Raw genomic sequence first — 26,960 nt, 5'->3', positions numbered from 1 at the left:
AGACAATATGCCACAGAGTATAGCTGGAGTTTTTTTAGATGGTCAGCATATGGCATCTGCTTTAGGCCTGTGATTCTTTTAGTGAGGTATTTCTACGGTCTTTCCAGCTGTTGCAGATGTCTTGTGAGGTACATACCAAATGGGGTGTTATACTCTATAATTGGTCTAATGAGGGATGAGTACAGTAAGACAATGACCTCCTTCTTCCTGGATAAAAAGCCCTTAGTGATGAGGTGTGCCTCATAGAAGGATTTCCTGACTGTTGTGGTGATGTAGTTATCGAAGAGGAGACCACTGTCCACCTGTGTCCCTAAGTCTCTCATCACACTTTCAGTGTTTAGTGTACTGCCACCTATGTGGTAATTCATGGGTATGTGGTTTTTCTCAAGGGGGATAACTATACATTTCTTGGCATTAAGCTTGAGCCCATGGCTCTGGCATCAAGCATCTGTTTCTGTAAGGCCCTTTTGTAGAATATCCACATCATTTGAGGATTCAATAATGGCTCCCAGTTTGCAGTCATCTGTGAACTTTGTTAGCCAGAGTCCCTTAGTGTTGGCCTGTACTTCGGAGAAGTAGATGCCAAACAAGAGTGATCCCAGGACTGAACCCTGAAGTACTCCACTTGTCACTTGTCTGGAGCTGGATTTGGAGTCGGCTACTTTTACAGTCTGAGATTTGTCAGTAAGCCAGTTGGCGACCCATCATATGTAAGAATTGATATAGTTTGGAAGATATGCTCACTCAAGGGAAAATTACCACTGAAGCCCATTCATTTATGTATGTTAAACATCCTAAGGTGGCAACAATCTTTGGAATTCCAAAGATACATAAAAATCTTGATAATCCACCTTTATGTCCCATAGTGGATGCAGGTCACTCTAAAACCTAGTTTACAGCACAATATGTTGACATGTAGCTAAAAAACAATTTACAGACCTTAGGATGTTTATGCAGTGATTCATGGGACTTCCATTCTAAATGTAATACTGTGGGGTGAACCATAACCAATTTGGATGATATAATGTTCATAACAGTGGATGTTAAAGATTTGTACACTTGAATCCCACAGGATGTGGGGGATGAATGGTTTACAGAATTTTTTACTGATGTTATTCCTATAGAACATGATAGAATTAATGTTTTATCACATTTGTTGGAAATTGTGTTATGTAACAATTATGTCTTCTTTGATAGTCCCTACTTCAAACAAATTAAGGGAGTAGCAATGGGGTCCCCATTAGGCCCCTTGTATGTGAATGTAGTTATGGCTAGTTTGGATTGAAAAATTCTATTTAGTTCCAAATATATGTCCCATTATATGGGATGGACCTAAGGAATTAATACATTAATTTGTCCAATATTTAAATGAGTCCACTGAATTTTTGAAATTTATCATTTCAAGTAGGGAAAGTTCAACTTGCGTACCTGGATGTTTTAATTAGTAAGGATGTAACTGAGGGTTGTTTAAAATCCAGTATATTTAGAAAGAAAACCTATTCTAATAAGTTTTTACATTTTACTAGCAACCATCCCCTTCATGTTAGAAAGGCGGTCATAAAGGGCCAATTGGTGCGGGCCACAAGGATGGTTAGTATGTTCAGTAAATTTATGGATGAATGTCAATTTATAGGGCAAATATTTTTAAATAGAGGTCATCCCAAAGAAATGATAGATGCTTTAATTAAAAAAGTAATAAAAGAAAAATTGGCCAATATAAACCTTTGTTAAATTATTATATAGAGGTGGTGAAAATACCTAATCAGGGAGTTGAAAAGGTGAGTGATGAGGAAGGAGTTGACTTGACTATTATTACTGGCAAGTTAAGCCCCCTAGAAAAAATGAGTTTCGTTACTATATTTACCAATGATAGTGGGTCAATATTGCAGGTTATACAAAAGGATTGGGCCCTTATTTCAGGTAATGCTGAACTGAGTAATATTTTGGAGCTGATACCAAAAGTTATCTAAAAAAGAGATAGGAATATAAAAGATTGGTGTGATTCCTTTGCAGTTTCAATAAACAAATTAAGAGGTAGGATGAGGAAATGTGATCTGTGCAATCAATGTAATATTTTGGAATGTAATAATATTACTCTAGGTGGAAAAGAAATTAACATCCATGGTTTCTTTAATTGTAATACTAAAGGAGTTATATATGCAGTAAAATGCCTTGACTGTTCTTCATATTATATAGGTAAAACTGAACGGATGATAAGGAAGTGTGTCTATGAACACTTATATGAGATTAATAAAAAGAAAAATACAAATGCCCTATATAAACATTTAGAAAGAAATCAAGATCCTAAATTTGGGTTTGTGATATTAGAACAAGTAAAAGTTGGTCCCAAGAAGGGTCCATGGAAAGTACAACTTGAGAATAGGGAATGCTGTTGGCAAACATTTTTAAATGCCTCGGTAAAGCCAGGTTTAAATGAGGCTATCTCTAGTTCTAGTGTGTTAAAATTAAAATTTTATAGTAGGTAGTATGTTTTTATTGTTAATATTTATGTAACTTAATAATGTGAAATGATGAGGTTATACTTTGCCTTTTAGACTGTGTAATTTTAATAGTCTGAAAAGTATTTTTATTGGATCATTGAACAATTACATCTGTATATCAACTGTAAAGTGTTGTGTTAAACTGTCTGATGAAGGCTGGGGGCTCAGCCGAAAGCACTTACCTTTAATAAACTGGGAACTTTTTGATAGTTGCTGGCTTTGGTTTTATTAGTTTGTTGTGCTTTTTTTTGTTATGAGTATGGCAGGTGGCAGCTGTCATGAGGAGGTACCCTATATTTCCAGGACTGAGTTTGAAACTCTACAACTGTCTGTTTCTAATTTAACTCAACTCATTCAACAACTTACTGGAAGTACTGTTGTGGGATTTGGACATGCAACCTCGACCCAACAAAGGGTGAGTCAGAGAAATGACAGCCAGGATAGTATTCCACCTGGTCAGGACTTTCACATTGAGCCAATTGGTGATGTGGCAGGACGCTCTTATAGTTCTAATATGGATTGTGTACCTGATTTACAACAGTGGTTGAATCAAGTAGGTAATGTTTCTGTATATTATGGAAGGGATACACCCACTTTTTCAAAGCTCTAGATTATTTTCATGATCAGGTGTGGCAATATAGGAAACTTACTCTTGAAAATGTATACTTTAATATGTGCATTAGATGCAAACAGGTTCCTAAAGGTTTGAGGTATTGGATGTTTCCTACAAGTTTAGAGGAAAACAGTGCACTACATATAGAGCTAGTCCAACTGTTTGACAGATGGGTGTGAACTCCTAGAAGTCCTTGTAAAACATAATACGCAATGTATGAAGCAACTTAATCAAGAGATTGTAGAACATGAAACTATTGAGAGATAATGCATTTGCCACATTCCAGCAGCAATATTTTAAACTCTTTACTCTTGGATAATTCAGGTAAGGCTATAATTGAAAGGGAAAAAAATGCAAATTTGAGAGAGACTATTCCAACGGTAAGGCGTACCCAAAACCATCACGTGGTCAGCAGAGAAACTGAGGCGAAGTGTTTGATGGCGTTTCTGGTGAAGCAGTAAGTGGTGCATCTAACAGAAGGCTACCTTCTACAAATCAACAAAATATCCATTTAGAGGAGGGGATGGTTTGATGTTCAGAAAGAATTCAGAACAAGGAAGCAAACTTTCCAAATAGAGAGAACTCAATTGGTGAAAATAGGTGAACTATGGAACACTGGAACTTATCAACTGGTTCCTAATAGTACTGGTGACTTTAAAAAATATAATTATAGTTCTCATCAAATTAATGGTAACCATGCAGATTTATTTAGTATGGGTCTTACGTTTCTGCTGACAAGGAGGACAAAAATTACAGATTTTTTAACTGATTAAAAACTATATGCTAGGAGATTAAACCTGGCTATGTATTTTCATGGATCCACTATGCTGCGAATTAATGCTTACAAATTACCGAGTACATTTAACCCAAGTCTGCATTCAGTGTTGAAGTTGTTTGAAGAAATGTGTGAACTGGACTTTAGACATTTGTAGAAAAATGTTGGAAATCATGGTGACTGTAATTTAAAATCTGAGCAGAAAGCTGTGTTAGATACTTTGAGGTGTAGAGGTGACCTACATTGTATGCAACTCAATAAAGGTGGAGGCCTAGTGGTAATGAATGTTATCGATTATAAACAATGAATATTGCAGTTATTATATGAAGATAATTATGTTGAAGCATCTCTTAATTAGGTAAATATCTCATATGTAAGAAATGATTATAGTTTGGAAGATATGCTCACTCAAGGGCAAATTACCACTGAAGCCCATTCATGTATATATGTGGAACATCCTAAGGTGGCAACAATCTTTGGAATACCAAAGGTGCATACAGATTTTGATAATCCACCTTTACATCATATCGTGGCTGAGGGTCACTCTAAAACCTATTTTATAGCAAAATAAGTTGACATGCAGCTATAAAACAATTTACAGACCTTAGGATATTTATGTCATGACTCATGGGACTTCCTTTCTAAATGTAACACTGTGGAGGAAACTATAACCAATTTGGATGATATAATGTTCATAACAGTGGATGTTAAAGATTTGTGCACTTGTATCCCACAAGGTGTGGGGGTTGAATGGTTTACAGAATTTTTTACTGATGTTATTCCTATAGGACAAGATAAGATTAATGTTTTATCACATTTGTTGGAAATTGTGTTATGTAACAATTATATCTTCTTTGATGGTCACTACTTCAAACAAGTTAAGGGAGTAGCAATGTGGTCCCCTTTAGGCCCCTTGTATGTGAATGTAGTTATGGCTAGTTGGGAGAGAAACATTCTATTTAGTTCCAAATATATGACCTATGTAAGCATGTATACATAATTCTTAGATGATTTGTTTTTTATATGGGATGGACCTAAGGAATTAATACATGAATTTGTCCAATATTTAAATGAGTCCACTGAATTTTTGAAATTTTCCTTTCAAGTAGGGGAAGTTCAACTTGCATACTTGGATTTTTTAATTAGTAAGGATGTAACTAAGGGTTGTTTAAAATCCAGTATATTTAGAAAGAAAACCTATTCTAATAAGTTTTTGCATTTTACTAGTAACCATCCACTTCATGATAAAAAGGCAGTCATAAAGGGCCAATTGGTGTGGGCCACAAGGATGGTTAGTATGTTCTGTGAATTTATGGATGAATGTCAATTTATAGGGCAAATGTTTTTGAATACAGATTATCCCAAAGAAATGGTAGATGCTTTATTTAATGATGTAGTAAATAAAAGAAAAAATGGCCAATATAAACCTTTGTTAAATTAGGATATAGAGGTGGTGAATATACCTAATCAGGGAGTAGAAAAGGAGCGTGATGAGGAAGCGGTTGACTCAACTATTACTACTGGCGAGTTAAGCCCCCTAGAAAAAATGAGTTTCATTACTACATTTACCAATGACAGTGGGTTGATATTGCAGGTTATTCAAAATAATTGGGCCTTTATTTCAGGTAATGCTGAAGTGAGTAATATTTTGGGTTTGATACCAAAAGTTATCTGCAAAAGAGACAGGAATCTAAAAGATTGGTATGAGTCTTGTGCAGTTTCAATAAACAAATTAAGAGGTAGGATGAGGAAATGTAATATGTGCAATCAATGTAGTAATATTTTGGAATGCAATATTACTCTATTATATATGTAAAACTGAACGGAAGATGAGGAAGCGTGTCTACAAATATTTATGAGATTAATAAAAAGAAAAATACAAAGGCCTTTTATAAACATTTAGAAATAAATCAAGATCTTAAATTTGGGCTTGTGGTATTAGAACAGGTAAAAGTTGGTCCCTGGAGGGGTCCATGAAAAGTACACCTTGAGAATAGGGTATACTGGTGGCAATTAAGTTTATATATAAACTGTAAAATGTGGTGTTAAATTGTCTAATGAAGGCTGGGGGTTCAGCCGAAAGTGATTACCTTTAATAAAATGGGACCTTTTTAGTTCATAGGTTAGTACTAGGCTAACTGCCCTTATGGGCAATTTTAGGCCTAGCCAGTTACCCCATGTCAAAATCAAACCCTGCACCTTGTGTTTCAAAGGTAAGCACCTTAACCATTAAACCAACCTCCCTTTTTGAGAGTTGCTAGCTTTGGTTTTATAAGAATAATGTCCATTGGCATAAGATCTCCACTGATACACATACAGTAACAGCAAGCCATTAGCAATACAACAATCACTTCCTAGCCATGTTCCAGTCATCATGCATGCTGTGTAAATTGAGTCTTGTTTGGCTGGGGGAATTACTTCTCAAAAAGTTTCTCCTGCTGCTAGGGGAAGAATCCAAAGTCAATAAGACTGGCAAGTTCATTCCTCGGATCCACTTTATAATGAAACCCCCCATAAAAGAACCATAACTTGTTTTTCCAGGTGTATGTACTTGAAGTACCAAAATATTTTGGATTATCTCATGCACTATAATATGGAATGTTATGCTTGTCAGGGGGATGTTGGATAAGTGAATTTACTTCTGAAAATATGTTTCTCTTTTGCTTGGAGTAGATCCAAAGGCTGTAATATGGACTGAGGACTGTTAAGTATGCTACCTGCTGTTCTGGGCTGGGTGAGTTCATATTACATGTACATGAGAATACGTCATTATTTTTGGGGGCAATCTCATGAGCTTCATGTGACATTTTCATGAATTCCTTACAGTAGGTCAAGCCTCATTTTGTGTGAAACACCTGTAAAGTTCTGGGACCATGCACTAGTGGACAGCTACAGTACTGCTGCCATACCTGTTATTTGTTTGAAACTGCTTGTCTTTAGGAGAGTTGAAGATATTAGCAGGTAAAGAGGTTCATACGTAACATGTCCCAGACCACGACAAAGTGAGACAGAAAGGGAACAGGTGAATACAGATTTTGCACTCCACATATGTGATTAATACTGTACATGTGATTTTGAGGGAATCATTTTAAATACAACACGTGAACAAATGCAGTGACAGCCACTAACCTTATTGTATAATGTTTCACAGGTACCTACTGCACACTGAGATGTGGTAGGGTAGAGGTCTGCAACCTTCACTATCAAAAGAGCCATTTTGGCCCCTCTCCTACCAAATAAAATTCATTGGGAGCCACAAAACCTATTTGACCCCTAAAATGAAGATAACACAGCATGTTTGTCTTTTCAGCTTTTTCCCAGTTAGGAGTCACCACAGCAGAACTTCAGTCTGCTAATGATTGGCAGTAGATTTTTATGGTGCTGAGTTGCCAGCCCGACGCCCAACCTTCAGCAAAGGCACACCCATTCACACATGTCTTTTGGAGGTCACTCAACTGCAGGGAGGACATGCAGACTCCACACAGAAGGAACTCCAGCCGAGAATCAAAGAGGAAAACCTCTTGCTGTGAGGCAACAACACTACTGCTGTACCACCGCAGCTAGGACAAAGATAACACAGCATATAAAGTGTTATATATAGTTATTATCCTAAATATAAAAGAACTAAGTTTATAAGAGCAATATTGAAAATCCGTCCATGTTTTTGTTCCTTTGTTGGGATTGCTTGATCATTCTCAGTGTGTGCGCGTGTGTGTGTGTGTGTGTGTGTGTGTGTGTGTGTGTGTGTGTGTGTGTGTGTGTGTGTGTGTGTATGCAAGAGTGGCCTTAGGTCAACTGGTGCCCTAGGCAAAAGGGCACCACGGCACCCCCCACCACACCACCCAGTGCCCCCATCCTGGTCTACCTACACCAAATAAATACTGGAAAAGTGCCCCTACTAAAGCGGTTCCCTAGGCGGCTGCCTAGTTGGCCTATGCCTAAGGCTGGCTATGTGTGTATGTGATATCTCTCAACCTCTTAGAACGTCTGGGCAAATCCATAAAATGTGGGGCACAAAGGCCTAAAATAGGGACACTTTTTAAATATTGCTCTTACAACAGACTTTGGAATAGACTGCCCATACATGTCAAGCAGAGCGCCTCTTTGGCCCTCTTCAAAAGGAACATTGACGATTGGATGGGAGATAGGAAATTCACACCAGAGATCATGTCAATCACCCTGCTAGACAAGGGTCCAGGGAAGTAAATATTGGGGTAAGAAATATCCAGTGAATTGTTATGGCTATGCATGTATAGACCCTAGGTCCGATAACCTAGTACCAACCTATGAACCTATGAACAAACTTAGAAAGTTGATCAAATAACATATTTTGCATTATCAAGAATTTTCTGAAGGGTTTGAATTTTGAAACTCAAATGTCTATTTTTTTTTACTTCAGCCCTCAATGAACATTCTGCAAAAATCTACACAGTTGAGAGGTAACTGTGTGTGTGTGTGTGTGTGTGTGTGTGTGTGTGTGTGTGTGTGTGTGTGTGTGTGTGTGTGTGTGTGTGTGTGTGTGTGTGTGTGTGCATATGTGTGTAAAATGCATGTTAACAGAAACCATGTTATTCTAGCAAGTTTATAAGTTTATAAGAGCAATATTTAAAATCCATCCCTATTTTTGTTTCTGTGTTCCCCTTTATTTCTGGCTCTGTCCAGATTTCGTGTGGTAAGACTTTGAGAGGTATGGAAACCTTTCAGGAGATGCTGCAACTGCCAGAGGATCGCTCAATCACTGTGTGTGAGGAATGCATGGCAACAGAAATCATGTTATTCTAGCAAGTTTCTAAGTTTATAAGAGCAATATTTAAAGTCCATCGCTCGGTTGCTCTCAGTATGTGTGTGTGTGTGCGTGTGTGTGTGTGTGTGTGTGTGTGTGTGTGTGTGTGTGTGTGTGTGTGTGTGTGTGTGTGTGTGTATGTTATGCAGTAGAGTGGCCATTATTGCTACAAGGAGCCACTGCAGAGGGGTGGAAGAGCCACATTGGGCTTCACAGCCGCAGGTTGCAGACCCCTGTGCAGGGCCTCACCTACAATTAGCTACAGACAGCTGCCTACAGCAGTGACCAGTTTAGGTATCCTGTGCATTTGTATGCATCAGGTGTTGCATAGTGAGTGATCCATTTAGTATGTAAGGTTGGACACTTTATATGGGTGCAGCAGATAGTTTACCTAACGTATATCTTCATGTTTAGTGAACAAGATCACTCCAAAAGAAATAAAATGAATGGAAAAACTCTTCCCAGAAGAGAAAGATTTCTTTTTGCAGGTCTTCCATGAACATGGCAAGTGGGTCCTCCTACCTGACAACAGCAACCACCTTTTCTGCAGATCCCTATGGAGAGACCTTTCTACATAAGATAGGGCTGTTGGTATCCATATCTGTTTGCAAAATCAAGTACACAACACATTCATTAATATGATCAATCATGCCTCCACCAAGGGAACCAACACTGTGCAGTAGACGATGACCATGTGTGAGTATCCCCCTGCAAAATATTTTACAGACACTGAGGAGAGTCTGGTATCTCTGATTTGGGTAATAATAAACCATTCATTTATATTCAGTGAAGGACTTGGCCTTGACATGGAATCTTCATGGCACCAAAGGGGGTCAATGGGTGATGCTGAAGCTGGTATCTTCATACATACATATATATCTTGTAGCCCAACATGTCGTAGATAAAATCATTCAGATAGTAGATATGTTCATATCATCTCTAGAGCCATTATGGGTCTTCAGTGGTAGTGGGAGTCTGCACAAGGCACATGGACGCATATATATTTATTTATTTATTATTTTATTTTACATTTGTTAACCGGGAAAAAATCCAACTGGACCAGGTCCATTTTCAGTGGATGCCTGGGGAGAAAAGCTCCATGTTTGACAAGAAGAAAACAAAACAAGAACAATACAAAAACAAGAACAATACAATATGAAATAAGTATAAAAAAATACAAACGTTTAGAAGTAGACATATACAAGAATCTATCACAATAATTCATATAGGGTTACATGAATATAATAATATCTTACAATATCTGCAGACAAAATAATACAAAAGAATGATAGTGACTACATTTGCTATTTTAAATGACTGTTTACATTTCCTAGTGAGTGTACACTGAAGGAGGTAGCAAGCCAGTGTGGCTTAATTGGAAGTGAGTATATGTAAGTGTTAAGGTGTATATGATGTTAAGAGTGTTGTCAAGGAGGAGTGAAGATATACTAATTTTCAAGTAATACATGGACAGATCCAGCTTTTCCTGAGATGTGGTTTTAAATATATATATATATATATATATATATATATATATATATATATATATATATATATATATGTGTGTGTGTGTGTGTGCGCGCTCGCGTGTGTGTGTGTGTGTATATTACATATATCTATATATATATATATATATATATATATATATATATATATATTAATTAATGTATTTATTGTTTGGCTTGATGGACTATTTCAGAGCTGTAGCATCACTGGAATGAGAGATTGTCATAAAGTTACATTGACAAGCATGGGTGTTTCTGTCTGCTTTCACAGTCCACTGATGTTGGTGAAATATTTGAGACTGATGATGACAGAAGGCCATAACATCAAGCTGTCTGCAGCCACACTACCACTGTCAGACATGGATACCATGGCGGACATATTATCCACTGCTTTCACAAACACAGCTACATTGTCTGTGTAAGCACTCCTCAGTCTCAGATGAACAGTGTAGAACAAGAGCTGGCCAACAAAACAGCACAGATCAAGCCCTTGTTCCCTACAATTCAGGTCAGTTGTTACTGGCTCCCATGAGCATGGGGATGCAAAAATGTTCATTCTATTTCAGCATAATGATGGCTAACAATGCCTTAGTACCCATTCCACACCTGAACAAACTCCACTGCCCATTCTTTCTCATGTATGCTAACCCTAGCCCTAACCTTAGCGCCACCCCTTAGCATAAGCTCAGCCATACAAATTACCTTATAAAAAGTCCCTTCTCTAACCATACCACTACTCAGATAAACTATGTCTAGTTTTAATGTATTTTTTTTTTTTGCTTTTTAGTTGCCAAGTTACAAAGGGAGAGTATTAGCTCTCATTTTATTGTTGGTGTAGTTTGTCCATTTTTTTTATGTTTAAGGGGAGTTTTGATATGCAGAAGTCAATTTAATAAGCATCAGTGTCTCAGCGTGTTGAGATTTGATAATACACTCATACACATAGCCATACACACACATTATAGGTTCATAGGTTCATAGGTTCATACTAGGCTATCTGCCCTAGGGCATTTATAAGCCTAGCCAGAATGTGTTTGGCTTTCGCCACCCATTTTAAATTAATTTTGCTATGCCCTTTTTTTGAGGTTAGTATACTGTGCCTCTGTCTAACAGTGACACAGAAGTGATACCCGGGGTAAACCTACGATCTCCCATCCACTCATCAAGATTCCTCTTGAAGAGAGTCAATGAGGGACTCTGCCTAACCTGGACTGGGATTTTATTCCAGAGTGAAGGGAGCCTCTGGGTTATGAATCTGTCCCTCCAGCATGTCCTATTTATTTCAGTGCTGAGGTTCAAGTCTCTCGAGCGTGTAGCTCGATAGGATTTGGATTTTCTGAGGTGCAGCATGTCCATTAATTTCGGGTTGGACATGGCTTTATACGTCAGGCACAGATCGCCTCTGAACAGGTGGTATGCCACTGAGTAGAGCTGGAGTTTCTTTAACTGGGCAGCATATGGCATCTGTTTGAGCCCTTTGATCCTCTTGGTGAGGTACTTTTGGGGTCTTTCCAGTTGCTGCAGGTGTCTGGTAAGGTACATCCCAAAAGGGCATTGTACTCAATTATGGGCCTGATGAGGGATGAGTAAAGAGGCACGATGACCTCCCTGATCTAGATGTGAATCCCTTCATGATTAGGTGGGCTATATAAAATGTTTTTCTAACCACTTTGGCCACGTGGTTGTCAAATGAGAGATTGCTATCAACTTGGGTCCCCAGGTCCCTAATTACTTCTTCTGTACTTAATGGATTACCACCTATGTGGTAATTTGTGGGCACTTTGTTTTTGCCAAAGGGATGACTATACACTTTTTGGCGTTTAGCTTGAGGCCATGGCTCTGGCACCAGTTGTCTGTTTCTATGAGGCCCTTTTGGAGGATGCTTGTGTCGGCTGGAGAGTCGATTATGGCGCCCAGTTTGCAGTCATCTGCGAACTTGGTCAGCCACAGTCCTTCCATGTTGGCCTGTACCTCAGAGAAATATATACTGAACAAGAGAGGTCCCAGGACTGAGCCTTGTGGGATGCCACTTGTAACTGGTTTGGAGTCTGGCATGGCTCCAGCAATTCTAACCATGTGGGTTCTGTCCTTGAGCCAGTTTGCAACCCATCTAGTGACATAGGGGTTTATATTTAAGCTGGTGAGCTTATCTATAATGCCCGAGTGGGGTATTGTATCGAAGGCTTTTGCGAGGTCCAGGTAGGCTGTGTGGACCACCTTCCCCTCGTCAATGGCCTTGGTGACTGTTTCAAAGAAATCAATCAGGTTTAAGAGGCAGGATCTGCCCTTAACAAAGCCGAACTGGGTAGGATCCAGTGTCTGTAGGTCCCCAATATCTTTATTTATGAGGTCCATGATTATCCTTTCCATAGCTTTGCAGACCAAGCTAGTCAGGCTTATGGGGTGATAGTTTCCAGGATCCGTTGAGGCACCACCTTTGTGGAGTGGGACCACAGTTGCTGTACGCCACTCTTTGGGTACATATCCTGTAGTAAGGCTGAGATTGAACAGTAGTTTTATGTTTGGGTTTAGCTCTTCTTGGAGTTCATTTAGGACACAGCCCGGGACACCATCTGGTCCCATTGATGCTGTGTTTTTTGCTTTGGAGAGGGCGGCTCTTACCTGAGCATCCGAGATGTCAGGGGGGCAGCACTCTGCTGGAATAGATATTTGCCCTTTTGGTGGGGATGGGGGGGAGAAGTTTGCGCTGAACCTGTCAGCTAGGATGTTGGCAATGTCTGTGGGTTCGGTGTATTTTTTGTCATTTTGGACTAATTCTGAGCATATCTGGGAATTACCACCCAGGTTCCTAACATAACTAAAGAAAGCCTTGTGATTATCCTTAGTGTCCTGTGCAATTTTTCTCTCGAAGCTGGCCTTAGATGATTTTATGAGTGCCCGTAGTTTTTTGCTAATACTGATCAGAGATGCCTTCCCTTTTTGGAATTTTGCTCTATCATTTAGTAGCTTCTTCCTTCTATTGTATAGCTTGTTTATGGCTGGGGTCCACCAGACAGAACGTCTGCCTTTGGAGGATTGGGTCTTGGTTTTATTTGGGATTGCATGATCCATGCATTCCTGAAGGTGTTTATAGAATGCGTTTATAAAGGATTCTGCTGTCTAGGCCGTATTTTCCACAGGCCCAGGGGCTTTGAAGGATTCCACCTCAGTTTTGAGGAGTGTGAAATTTGCTTTAGAGAAGTTTTTCACTGTGGTTTTCTGGGCAGGGGGTGGTGTCGGGATGTGAACATCCAGTGAGATTAGTTTATGGTCTGATCTTACCAGTGAGGGATACACTTCTGGTCTGGAGCATAGAGTCCCCATGTTGGTGATGATCAGGTCCAGTATGTTTTCCCCTCTTGTGGGAGTGGTAACAAGTTGTTCCATAGCATTTGAGTTTATAAATTCTAGGAACCTTTGGGCTAGGGTGTTGGAGCTAGAGTAATGCTCCCAGTCTATGTTTGGGTAGTTGAAGTCGCCCAATATAATGGTGTTTGGAGAGACCTTCATATTATCCAGTGTTCTCATGAAGGCCGAGTGGGGTTCCTGGGTTAGGGAGGGTGGTCTGTAGCAGGATATAAACTGGAAGGCAGTTTTACCCACTGTTAGTTGCACATGGATAGTCTCTGATGCTTCGTGCTGTGCCACCAACCTGGAGGTGTGGGTATCTTTGATGAATATTGATACTCCCCTCCTTTGTGGGTCGGTCCAAGTTTTGGGGCTGAAAAGCATGGTATGAGGTATAACCTGGTAGTGCTGGGGTGCTCTCGGGAGCCTTGAACCAGGTTTCTGTTACTGCACAGATATCGATTTTCTCCATGCTAAGGAGAGTTTCGAGGTTTAGACTTCTGGCGTTGAGTAGCATTACTCTTAGTTTCTTATCCCTTGTGATACCTATGGAGGTGGGTTTGTCTTTTGAGCCTTGCCTAAAAAAGGCACTATGGGGGTAGCAAGAGCCTTTGACAATATCCAAAAGCCCATGGGTGACAGGTGCAGGCCTTCTCTAGCGAAGCATCGTGGCTTGTCGAGCATGTCATCCCAGGCTGACAGGCATTGGATCCCCTTTGAATGACACCAATAATTAAGCCAATTGTTGAAATTGATCATCTTGTCTTCATATTGTGGCATCATTCTTGGTGAGGGTAAGATGCTACTCAAGGTCAGGGTCATACCGGCCTGGGCCACATGCTCAGAGAGCTCCTCTATGTCTCTTTTCATGTGGTCCAGGGAGGTACGTCTCAGGTCATTCACACCAGCATGGACAATGACTGAGTCATATTTGTACTTGCCTTGGAGTGACCTGAGTGCTTGTGTTATGTGGCGGATCCTAGCACCCGACAGGCAGCTCACCGTGACCTTCTCCTTGTTCAGCCTGGTGAGCGGGACGTCAGTGTGCCTGATGATAGAGTCACCTATTACAAGTGTATCAGGTGTGTTGTTTAGCCTTAAGGGCTGTGACTGTTCGGCACACTGGCTTTGTGAGCTATGTGTTGCACGTGTTTTGTTTTGGGGTAGCGGTTGCTTGGGTGTCTGCTTTGGAGGTCTCTGCTGCTTAGGCAGATTTTTATTTAGAGCCTCCGAGTATGTTTTTGTATGTTTATGTGTTTGGTCTGCTGTCGTGGTAGGTCTATGTGAGACTGGAATTGTACTGAGTGTGGTTTCCTTCTCCTCCTGACTGGTTATGCCAGTACTGAGTTTTGAGAGCTTAGCCTCCAGTTTGGCTATATGGATGCATCTCTCACATGTGCTGGAATTTATTGGGAGGAGGAGAGGGTTGTCTGTGTACATGAGGCAGTTGTAACATTGCCTCAAGATTCCCAGATTCACCAGCTGGACCAGAGAGAAGATTGACAACTGACCTTTGGACATGCTAGAATAGTATTGGGAATTCCTTTATAATTGAAAAAAAAGGGCCAATGGGGAACAAGGTACTCAAGAGGACTTTGTGAGAGTGTAGTGCTTTTAATTTTTTAGTGCTGACTTATATAATTGCTTTAGTGAGCAAGTGCCTTTAGTGAGCAAGAGCCAGGTAACTTAAATGCAATATGCTACAGGTAACTTAAATGCAAAAACGACAAACAGTAACTTTCTTTTAAGTGAAACAAGGAAATGAGTACAGTAAGCAATGCAGATAGCACTAGGGATCCACAGAAGCGCAGAAAAGCCGCGTTTTAGGTGGTATTAGCGTTTCAGGGAAATAACAAGCAAACAAACAACACGCATACAAACAGAGCTAGATTCAGCAGGCCTGGATCTAGTCTATGCTACAGCAAACAAGGTGTACTGATTTCAGTAAGAAACAGTTGAAATATGCAGGCATATATTTAATATAAAATACAGACACACACATAAATGTATAAAATGCACACACATATCTATCTATCTATCTATCTATCTATCTATCTATCTATCTATCTATCTATCTATCTATCTGTATGTCTGTCTGTCTATCTATCTATCTATCTATCTATCTATCTATCTATCTATCTATCTATCTATCTATCTATCTATCCATGTACATACAAACAGACACACACACACACACACACACACACACGCACACATGTTCAGAGGGCAATTTGTGATGCCATTTGATTTTCTTTCAGATATCTCAGATGTCCTTTCTGAAAAATGGGGGAGGCTAAGAGTTTTAGATCTGTGAAATGTTAAATTAGTTTGTATTATTTTAATATTTTCTTGATTTATCTTCTAAGCTTCAAATCTGGATGCTGTTTAGCACAATATTTAATGTTACTGCTCATTTTGTAACAGGCTTTATATATAGAGGCACTGTTATAAATGAGATTTGTGTTGTAACCTGGAGCACAGATACAAATCAATGTCATATAATGGATGCATTGTTTGACATTATCAGTTAGACTATATGCTATTCTGCACATAGAAAAGGTTTTAACTGTCTTAATAATATCAACTCAAGATATTTCAATAACAGGAAACCGAGCTTGAAGAGAAATATGTGTAATTTAACAGACAGCCTAGAGGAGCTCATCTAATGTGTGCCAGAGGCAAATTGTGAGAAACCTAAGAATGCAATTTAATCTCACAATCACTATATAGCCAAACAGTCATTAGCTGAAGTACTGAAGTAATTTTACATGTGTTATTTTAGCTTACATGATTTAAGTGTGTTAGTACGAGTAGCAGCGCTAATCGAATCTGCATGCTGCTTATCTCACTTACATGTTTGCAACTACTTTTTCATGGCCAGAAATAGTGTTCCCAGCCATAGAAAGGTGCTGCATGAGCAGAATATTTAAACAAAATGTGTTACCTATAGGGAAACCTAAGATATGAGTATGAGCTATAGCCCTGAAATATTAAGGGCAAATACAGTAAAAGAATTCTGAAGGAGGAAAAATGAAATTGGGATGTTGTACACAAATAATAATGGTTTGTACTGCATAATTAATTAACAGGGAAGAGAAAATGGGTGGTGTAGGCATACTGCAGGCAAATGTGCTGAAGTGTCAAAGAAACATTTTTAACATAAATCCTGCAGTATTGATGCAATCATAAATAATGTCAATGACAATACATTAGTTATGCACATAAATGAAAAATGGACATGCTAGCAAAGGAAGTGATAGGGATTTAAAGCTGCAGTGTAACAAAGGGAAGTTAAAATGTGATAAGTACAGCAATAGTGTAGTGGGCAGAATATTCGCCTTATGAGCAGTCATTCCCGGGTTGAGTCCCACTCCAGTACAATCCTATACATGTTAGCAAAATGCTAAGTTGAGATACCAGCAAGGACAAGAAGGTATGCTATTTATTTATTTATTTATTTGACATTTGTTGACCATGTTAGTCCAGCTGGGTCGAAGCCCTTTTTCAGTGGAGGCCCGGGGAGAAAAGCTGCACAAATATTTTATTTATTTATTTGCAGTTGGTTTACCAGGATAGTCCATTGGGCCAAGAGAACCCATTTTCAATGAAGTCCTGGGGAGAAAAGCTCCAAAACAAAGGTTACAAAGAATATTATAGCATTTTTTGATTACCAAAACAATGTTATAGTAGTTTACAATTACAAACATTAGTAGGTTAAAGACAATGCTTTAAAATGGTGGTAACAAAATATTTCAGAAGTTAAAATTCAAACAGTTGTGGACTCAAGACAAGGCAGAGATTAAGCATTTATAATGTAGTGTTTAGATTTCATTTTGTTGAAAACAAAGGTTTAAGCAGGTGCAGTAAAACATTCTTTAGGTTAAATTTTGTAGAAATATCAGAGCATAGCTATGGTAAATATACAGTTTCTAGAGAGGAATCTTAGGATTAGAGAATTATAAGATGTTGTTGCAGTTGGCTTATTATTTGGTAACTGTTGATGTATGATACAGAAGCCTATAAGAAGTGGAGAACAGACTATGAGGGATGGGAGCAGGAGCATTCCCATGAGGATGTTAGGTGTGAGTGCAGTGACTTTTTAAAGCCAGGGAGGTTGGTGGTGGTACGGATGGAGGGAGGGAGTTCCATAGGCGTGCTAAAGCGAAGGATAGGAGGTTTTGTCCTGGAGTATGAAGGGGTTTGTATAGCTCAATTAGGTTTTGGTTGCTAGAGCATAGGAGTCTTTGAGGTAGGTGCATTTTAAAGGTAGAGCTGAGAGGACAGAGGGAGGGATGAAAAATTAGTTTGTGAGCGAAAGTTAGCTGAGTATAGGTGAGATAGTTGGGGAGTTCTAACCAGTTAAGTTTGTGAAGAGATGTGCAGTGGTGGGTAGATGATTTGTGGCTTGTGGCAAATCTTGCAATTTTATTATAACCAGAGGACAGTTTTGTTTTGAGAGATGATTGCAGGTTTGTAAGGAGAGGGGCTCCATAAAGAAGGGAAGGGATGAGAAATGTAGTAGCGAGAGTAAGTTTAGTAGATGGGGTGAGGAATCGATTGTGTCGGTAGAGCATACCTAGTTTTTGGTGGGTTTTATTTATGTTTATTTGTAGGTGGCTGTTGAATTTCAGTTGCTCATCAATCTGGACTCCAAGTAGTTTGGTTTCAGATACCAATTCAAGGGGTGTGTTATTTTGACTATTTATGGAGAATAGCTTTTTATCAATGGTTCTGTTTTTTGAGGGGGTAAATACCATGAGTTTGGTTTTTGATGCATTGAGTGCAAGATGATTGTCCTTCATCCACTGTTCTGTGGTAGTGAATGCATCTTGAGTTAGTTTTAAGAGAGTGGGGATGGAAGTGGCTGCACAGATAATTGTAGAATCATCTGCATATTGAATAAGTTTAGCATAAGGAATTGAGTGGAAGAAGTCATTTATGAATATGTTGAAAAGGAGAGGACCCAAAATGGAACCTTGGAGGACACCAGTGGGTGTGTTAAAGAAAGTGGAAATGGATTTTTTCCACTTGACAGCTTGTTGCCTGTTGGAGAGATAGCTGGTGAACCAGTTGAGAGCGGGGGTGGATAGGTTAAGGTTAGATAGTTTAGTTAGGAGACGTTTGTGAGAGATAGTATCAAAGGCTTTAGAAAGGTCAAGAAAGAGGGTAGATACAATACAGCCTGAATCTCTGGCTTTATTTACAGTTTCCAGGAAGGAAAGGAGGGCAGTCATGTTGCTGTGATTGGGTCTGAAACCGTGTTGTGTGGAAGTTAGTAAATTATTGTCTAACAGATAGGGAAGGAGTTGAAGGTGGATACATTTCTCTAGGAGTTTTGATATATGAGAGAGGATGGTGATGGGTCGAAAGTTAGTAATATTGTTATTATTGCCACCTTTGTGCAGGGGAATGATGAAAGCCCTTTTCCAGAGTTTAAGTATGACACCTTCTTGGATGGAGTGATTTATTAGGATGCTGATGGGGAAGGCAATAGCTTCTGCAGCTATGCTGAGGAAGGATGAGGGAATGTTATCAGGGGCATTGGTGCATGGTTTTAGCTTTTGCAGGAGTTTTCTTATGGTAGAAGTGGGGATGGGTTTTATGAAGAATGATGGGATTTGAGAGACTGGAGATGAAGCTGGTGTCAAAAGGGGGGATCCAGATATGGAGGGTGAGGAGTTGTTAGAGAAGGACGATGTCAGTTTGGAGATAGAGTCTATGAAGAAAGAGTTGAAATGGGTAGCCAGGTCTGTATCTAGTGCATTTGGGTCTAGGCTGGGGTTTCTGTTGAGGCAGGCTTTAGGAGGGTAGTGATGCTTTTCCAGAATTTTTGAGGGTTAGTTTTATGGTTGTTTTGGAGAGAGGAGAAATTATTTTGTCGATCTACTGTGATACGTTTTTTAACAGTATTGCGAAGTGTTTTGAATTCATTTAAGGTGGTGAGAGTTTTGTTTCTTTGGTAATGTGCCCAGGTTTTGTCTCTAAGTCGCATGGCAGTTATTGTGTTTTTTGTTAGCCAGGGGGCAGTGTTGTGTCTTATTCTTTTAGTTTTTAAGGAGGCAAAAGTATCTAGTAGTTTTAGGAAGATTGTATTAAAGTGTGCTACAGCATTGTCTAGGGGTAGAGTTTTTAGGGGGTTCCAATTTATTGATTTTAGGGTGTCTGAGAAGACTATAGGGTTGAAGTTTTTTAGGTAGTGAGTGCTAATGTAGTTGTGAGTTACTTGCAATGGGGATGGAAGACATTTGGTGAAAATGGGAAGTGGTCACTGAGAGAATCAGGAAGAGTTCCACTATCAGTGTAGTAGTGGGGATGAGAGATTAAGATCTAGTCTATAATACTGCCACTGGAGAAGTCTTTAGAGGGCCTGGTGGGGAGGTTGATTAGCTGGGAGTACTTATATAGGTTGATGTTTAGGGGGTGAGTTGGGGAATGAATGGAAGACCAGTCAATATTTGTGTCTCCCATGATAATAGTTTCATTACTTATATTGGTAGAAAGCCAGGATAGGACATCCTCAAGTACTGTGATGTTGTTTCCAGGGGGGATGTAAATTGAGGCTATGCAGATGTGTTTGTGTTTATTTAATTTAAGTAAAGTTATTAGTAATTCTGTGTTGGAAAAGTGAGGGATGGGTTTGTTATAGAGAGTGATGGATAAGGTGGATGAGTAGATAAGAGCTACTCCACCACCCTTTTTTTGGGCTCTATCTTTTCTGATGATAGAGTAGTTTGGTGGGACTATTTCTACATCATTTATGTGAGGTTTTAACCAGGTTTCTGAAATAGCTAAGATGTCAGGTTTGTTGTGGAGAAGCCAGGCATGGAGATTGGGGATTTTGTTTGCTATGCTTTGGGCATTTAAATAAGTTAATAGGATGGATTTTGTTGTATGGGATTTGGTGTTTGGGCCTGGGTTAGGGTGTATATCTCTTGATAGAAGTATGGTTGCTAGGTGTTGGATTATGGTGATTAGACGTTTGGATTGGTTGCTTTGAATGTTGTACATTGTAAAGTTTGAGAGGAGTTTGTGGGTTAGAGATGGGGTAAATGGTTTATTAGTAGAGGCCATTTTGTAGTGAAGAAATAGATGGGTGTAAATGGGATATAGTCCAGGGGAGATTGAGGGAAATGAGTGCAAGTGAGTTGAAGGGAGTGTGCTGGTTGTGTGGAGTAATGGAGAGTTATGTGAATAGTAGGGCTGGGTAAGGTAGTGGATATAAGTAAGGTTTAGAAGTAATAGTAGTTGGATTGAGTATGATATAAGCTTTGTATGCATGTTGAGGCTTTGATAAAGTAGAGTTTATAGTGTATAGAAGGTTTAGTAATAGATTTTGTGTTGGTAGTTGTGAAAGTTGTGAGGAGATGGAGTTATAGGGTGAGGGCGTTCAAGAAGGTAATGAAAGGGGAGGGATGTAGCAGGAAGAGAGGAAGTAGGAGTGGTAATGGTAGGGGGAGGGGTAAATCTGGTAGAGAGGAAGTGGGTGTGGTTGTTAGTATAAGTGTAGTCATAGTGGGGGTGGTTGGGAATTGGGGGTAGGGTAGGGGAGTGGAGTGAGCCCGCAGGGCGAACGGAGCGGGGCACACCAAGGAAGGAAAAAGCAGTGCGACAAAAAATGGGGCACACCAAGGAAGGAAAAAGCAGTGAGACAAAAAACGGGGCACACCAAGGAAGGAAAAAGCAGTGAGACAAAAAACGGGGCATACCAAGGAAGGAAAAAGCAGTGAGACAAAAAACGGGGCACACCAAGGAAGAAAAAAGCAGTGAGACAAAAAACAGGGCACACCAAGGAAGGAAAAGCAGTGAGACAAAAAACAATCAGTAAGGTGGAAGGTAAGAGCAGGAGTCAGTAGGTAGAAAGGAAGGTGGTGTGTGAGTGAGGAAGGGGGGAAACACAAACAGAGAGAGTGGAGATGTGGGAGAAATAAGGGTTAATGTAGGAGTAGTGAGGGCGGATAGGAGGGTTAGATACAGGGTTAATAGGGACTATGGAGGAGCTAGGTACAGGGTTAGAAAGAACTATGGAAGAAGATGTTAGAAAGGGAAATGTGCAAAGAGCATGCAGAAGTAAAATCTAAGGTAAGAAGAGAAATGATGAAAATTAGAGGAGGGTAGAAACTGCCATCTAGTGGTCAAAGTCTGTAAGTACCCTGTAAGGAGATTGCAGCAGTTAGATGCAAACACAATAAAAAGTGTTGGAGTAGGGGAGGTTAGAGGGTGTTTGGAAAGAAGGTTGGGGCTACAATGTCTTAGAGAGTGGCTGGAAGAACAACAGTAGTAGCTGGGGGGGAGGTATGGCTGCTTGCAAATATGGCAGTATAACAAGTACACATTGGATGAGTATTGGATAACTATATACACAAAGTATGGGGAGAAATATAAAATTACTTTGTTACATACAATGCTTAGGCTTTTATCCAAGGACGTTTAGATTGCACAGGTGAGTAGATACCCAGGCAGGTATAGGTAGGAGAAAATTTCTGGTCTTTGGATTTCGATAGGACGTAGATGGGCTTGGATGAGGTGAGTATACTAGGTTTGCACAGCTAGAAAAAACAAATGAAAATAAAGGGAGGAGAAGGTGTAAAACAACACTAGAAACAACAAGGAAGACTTTCTATTATCAATACAGAGCTAGCAGGACTAAGAAGAAAAAGAAAATGTGTAAAATATAAATCAACAGAAACAGGAGGAAAAACAACATATGAAAAGGTCCTAAATCATTTGTTTAAGACAACAGTTAGTTACAGGTTCAAAACGGGATTACAAAACAGCAATGCATAAGTCAAAAACACAGGAGCCATCTCCTAGTCACATAACAATTCAAATATCTGTACTACAGCAGCAATAGTTAGCTAAGTACTGAAAATAAGACATTAAGCTTAACACATAAGCTGTAAATTACATTAAAGTACAGTTGAAACTCTGTAGCCAGAATTCAAAGAACATTTAAGAAAAACAGCTATCTCTCAGCTATTACAGTCAACACATCTAAAGTGAATATTAAGTGGATAGAGAGATCCACTTAAAGCACAATTACAGCATAATGTAAAGGACACATCACATATAAACTTTAAATAAGGACTGCTGCTATAAGAATCAATCACACTGCTAACACAGGTCCCAGGGAAGGCAGAAATGTTTCAACTTAGGCAATGTGTAATATATTACCGGCATTAAATAATTATGAAACCAGGGACTGCACCAAGTTCCGAGTTATGTAGGCATCTCAGTCACGTATATCTCTTTATGGAACAAGGTATCTGGGAAAATAAATTTTGTAGTATCCAGGTAAGTTACAGCTGCTGAAGCTATATTTTAGCTTGTTTGGGTGGGAAAGTACAAGTGTACTTAATTGTTAGAAAAATATGTATTAATGTGTGTATGCTTAATGACAATTAATAATCAAAATAATTAATATGCTTTTCATTCTAATTTACATGCACTGTGTTATATATAAATTGAGTTTCAGACTGAAAAAGATGCTTTTTGAAAACTGCAGTATGCTTTCTGAAACTTGCAAGATGCCCTCTGACCTAGTAATTGCTAGCACAGCAATATTCATGTTTATGCCTTTTGAAAATGCACTTGAGAAGCAGGTGCTTATCTGCTAGGTCAGGAACGAATGAATGAACAATACTATATTCTGTAAATGTAATGATTTTAGACAATCAGCTCTGTTCAAAGCATGAGAACATGTGCAGCTGCAGAAGCTTAGAGATAAAGTAGACAAAGGATTATTAGAGAAATTAACTGTTAGCATTGTGCTTGAATTAGCCATAGTACCTTGAATGGTAACATAACATGTATCTAACTGGTAGTAATCAAGGCCATGTTGTTTTCCTCAGGAAGTTTCTCACAAAAATTGATAAATCAGCAGAAATTCATGGGAATGATGGTCAACAGAGGATGATGAAAAAGCTGGTAATCTGTTATGTCAGCTTGGTAGGCCATGTCTAGTTAGAGAATGTATAGAAATGAAAGTATTTCCTGTTTCTAGTTAGACAAACTCTGTAATAGGACATTTTTGTCTCCTTGCTGCAAGATTAAAGTGCCTTAACCTGAACCTACCGTATTTTGATCATTTTTAAAGTATATTTTTCCTTTAACAGTTTGGTCCTTCGGACCGGAAAGTACCTCTCGCTCTAAGCCTAGGTCAGAATTGGGCCCAGTGGCATGCATCTGTACTTAGAAGAGGCCAAATTGGCTCTTCTGTTTTGAAAGACCTCCGACTGAATTGTTGTTCAAAAGAGGCCAGCCACTGTTTCTGATCTGGGATTGAAGGACGAGTCAACGATTCAGTGGATCAACTCACGGAGGGTCAGGTAAGGAGGAATTACGTTATTTCTGTTTTAAGATCAGGGACTAGTTGCAGAACTGTTTTTGTCAGGAAGATTTGCATGTGCAGATCAGGGACAAAAAAAAGGGTACTGTCTTGTCATAGATCAGGGAAACAGAATATGTTGGCAGTTATTCTAGATAAACTGTGAAAAGGTGTAGAACCGTGGTACCACGTGATAAGAAGGGTTACGTAACAATTTACAGCTTAGCTAAGGCAACAATGGGAAATCAGTGCACAAAAAGTTCCCGAGACCCACCCCTAACTGAAGACGCGAAATATATGCAATTACAGCGTGCCGACAATATTAAGTATTATACAAAATGGGTTGATAAGTATAAATTCGATGGTAATTTAGATAAACTTGCACTTATTAAGTTTGTCAGGCAACTAAAGACAGATGCAAAAGGTCAATTAAAAAAGCAACGACAATTAGGAGCCCCTCAGGCACATAGGTGGCTTGAGGAAGCAAATCGCAGGGAACAAAAAATTAAAAATTCAAAAACAATGTTCTTAAACAAAGAAGATAATAACTTGGTAAGAGCAACGGCCCCTACTTCGCCCCCTCCGCTTCCCTTACCAGAATATGAAGCGAGTGGACAAGCTGATCCACCTCCGCTATACCCAGCTGTTTCTACAGCATCAAAACTATTTGTCAAGGATCCTATCGAGACAAGGTCTCGAACACATGACTTGAGAAGGGAGATTGAACTATGTGAAATAAATAGAAAATCACAAGCTATGAGTGAGGAAGAAATATGTCCACTCATAGAAGTACCAAATCCTCAGGCAGGACAGGATCCGACTCTTTTAGTTTATAGACCGTGGACACCGGAAGATATCCGGAAAGCCACGGAGGGAATTCCCCATCCGAAAGTGAATTTTCGAAAATTTTTAGAAGACTTACAGGGTATGAGATTAAGTTACCATTTGAATGGAGAAGAAGTAGAAAAAGTAGTTAGACAAATCGTAGGTCCAGATTGGCACATGATCAGTGGCGACTGGAATCCCCATGATGCACAGCTTAGAACAGTCCCACATACTAATGCAGAAATGGATGGCAGAGTGAAAGGTCTGACAGACCGAATCTCTGAAAAATGGAAGCCTAGGGCTGATTGGACTTGCATTATTCAGTGCATTCAACAAGAAGATGAAACAGTTGATAGATATTATGCTAGATTATTAGAGTGTTTTAATAACCACTGCAGAATGCAAATACCAGAAAACCAGGCACAAGATTCCCCATATGAGCAACAGCTAAAGAATGCGTTCTTGAAAGGTAGTGTAACTCCCATTAGCAGCTTTATTACAAAGCACATGGTAGATCATCGTGCGAGTAGATTGCAGCCATTACTTGAATATGCAAGACATGCAGAAAGACATTTTAGTAGTAAAAAGAAAAAGAAAACTCAAGTATTTTCAGCAGAAGATGGGTCAGAAGTATTTGTAGTACAAACTGGGAGAAAGGGTAAGAAAGATACCCAAGGAAATAAACAATCTGACAAACGTTCAGAAGATTTTGAAGAAAGAAAGAAAAGAGGTGGATGTTTTAAATGCGGGAAAAAAGGACATTTAGCAAGGGATTACTGGCTAAATAAAAAGGTGACTACAGAAAATAAGGAGGATGAGGAATGACTATATGATAGTCAGGAATTACTGAATGAAAATAAACAGGAAAAGACAAGGGCAAATGTGATAGCAAGGGTAGAGGATGTGACAGAAGGGGTAGAGGATGTACATGAATTTGTAGATGTTGAGGAAAATGAAATTTTGGACTTAGCCTTATTGAGCCTAGAGCTTTACTTAGCAGATACAAAACCAGAAGTGACGCTTCTGGTATAGGGGAAGGAAGTCAAATGTTTGTGGACTCAGGGGCTTCACGGACCCTGATACATCCTTCCAAATTACCGGAAGATTCAGAATCACCAGATTATATACTAGTAAAAGCAGCTAATGGACAGCTGTATCGGGAGCCACTCTCCCATGACATAGCAATAACAGACCCCGTTTCAGGAATGACCCAGAAAAGTAAAATTGTAGTTTCTGCAAAATGCCCAGTAAATCTTTTGGGTAGAGATTTAATGCAGATATTTGGCATAGCCATAGTTCCAACCATGCAGGGTATGGAAGCACAGCGACAAATGGAAACTTTTGTAGTGCGACCGGAGGGTGAGACATATTCTTGGTACAGCCAGGACTTGGTTACGACTGGTCCAGGGGCAGTAACCGAAGAACTGATGAATGTAGCTATCAGTAAATCCCCCTCCCTCGACATTGACAAACAGCATTTGTTGCATTGTATTCTATATTACTGTAGTAGACCAGGACCTGATAAAGAATATGAACAGGAATTGTTTCAGAACCATGAAAACAGACTAGTGTTACGAAACTTGTACTGGGACACAGAAGGAAACAGTGTAGTAAGCTGTTCACTGCCCCAGGAATTTTTAGCACTTTACAAATCTAATCGATTGCCACATGTTAGTTTAACTAAGAGTAAAAGTTTGAAATGGGCAGACTTGGGAGAAAAAGTTACAAGGTGGGAAAAGCAGACAGAATTAGAACTCTCCGAACAAGGAGTACAGAAACAGAAATTGAATTGGATAACACAGACACACCCGGCTGTGCACTCACAGGCTAGTGAGAATAGCTGAGTATTACTCTTATTGGAAGAAGAGGAAAAAGCCTTGTGAAACATACCAGAGACTCTCTGGTCAACAGGGAAATCAGATGTAGGACTTATACGAACAGCAGGACCAGTTACTATTAAGCCAAAGTCAGCATTTAGACCTCAGAAAAGACAGTATCCCTTGAGAAAGGATGCAGAGATAGGGATCAAACCTATAATAGCAGCCTTACTTAAGGAAGGAGTCTTAATAGAATCTCTCGATTCACCATGTAATACACCCTTATTTCCTGTCAGGAAAGTGAACGGGGAATGGCGTATGGTCCAAGATTTACAAGCTGTAAGTAATGCAGTTATACCCAGGGCACCAACGGTGCCAGATCCGCACACCTTACTGAATGATTTAAAGCCTCAGCAAAAGTATTTTTCTGTGGTAGATATTAGTAATGCATTTTTTTCAATACCGATAC

Source organism: Protopterus annectens, chromosome 4.part0, assembly GCF_019279795.1.
Source record: "Protopterus annectens isolate FY-2018-M chromosome 4.part0, PAN1.0, whole genome shotgun sequence".
In the NCBI taxonomy this organism is placed as follows: domain Eukaryota; kingdom Metazoa; phylum Chordata; order Ceratodontiformes; family Protopteridae; genus Protopterus; species Protopterus annectens.
This window is presented reverse-complemented; position numbering follows the sequence as displayed.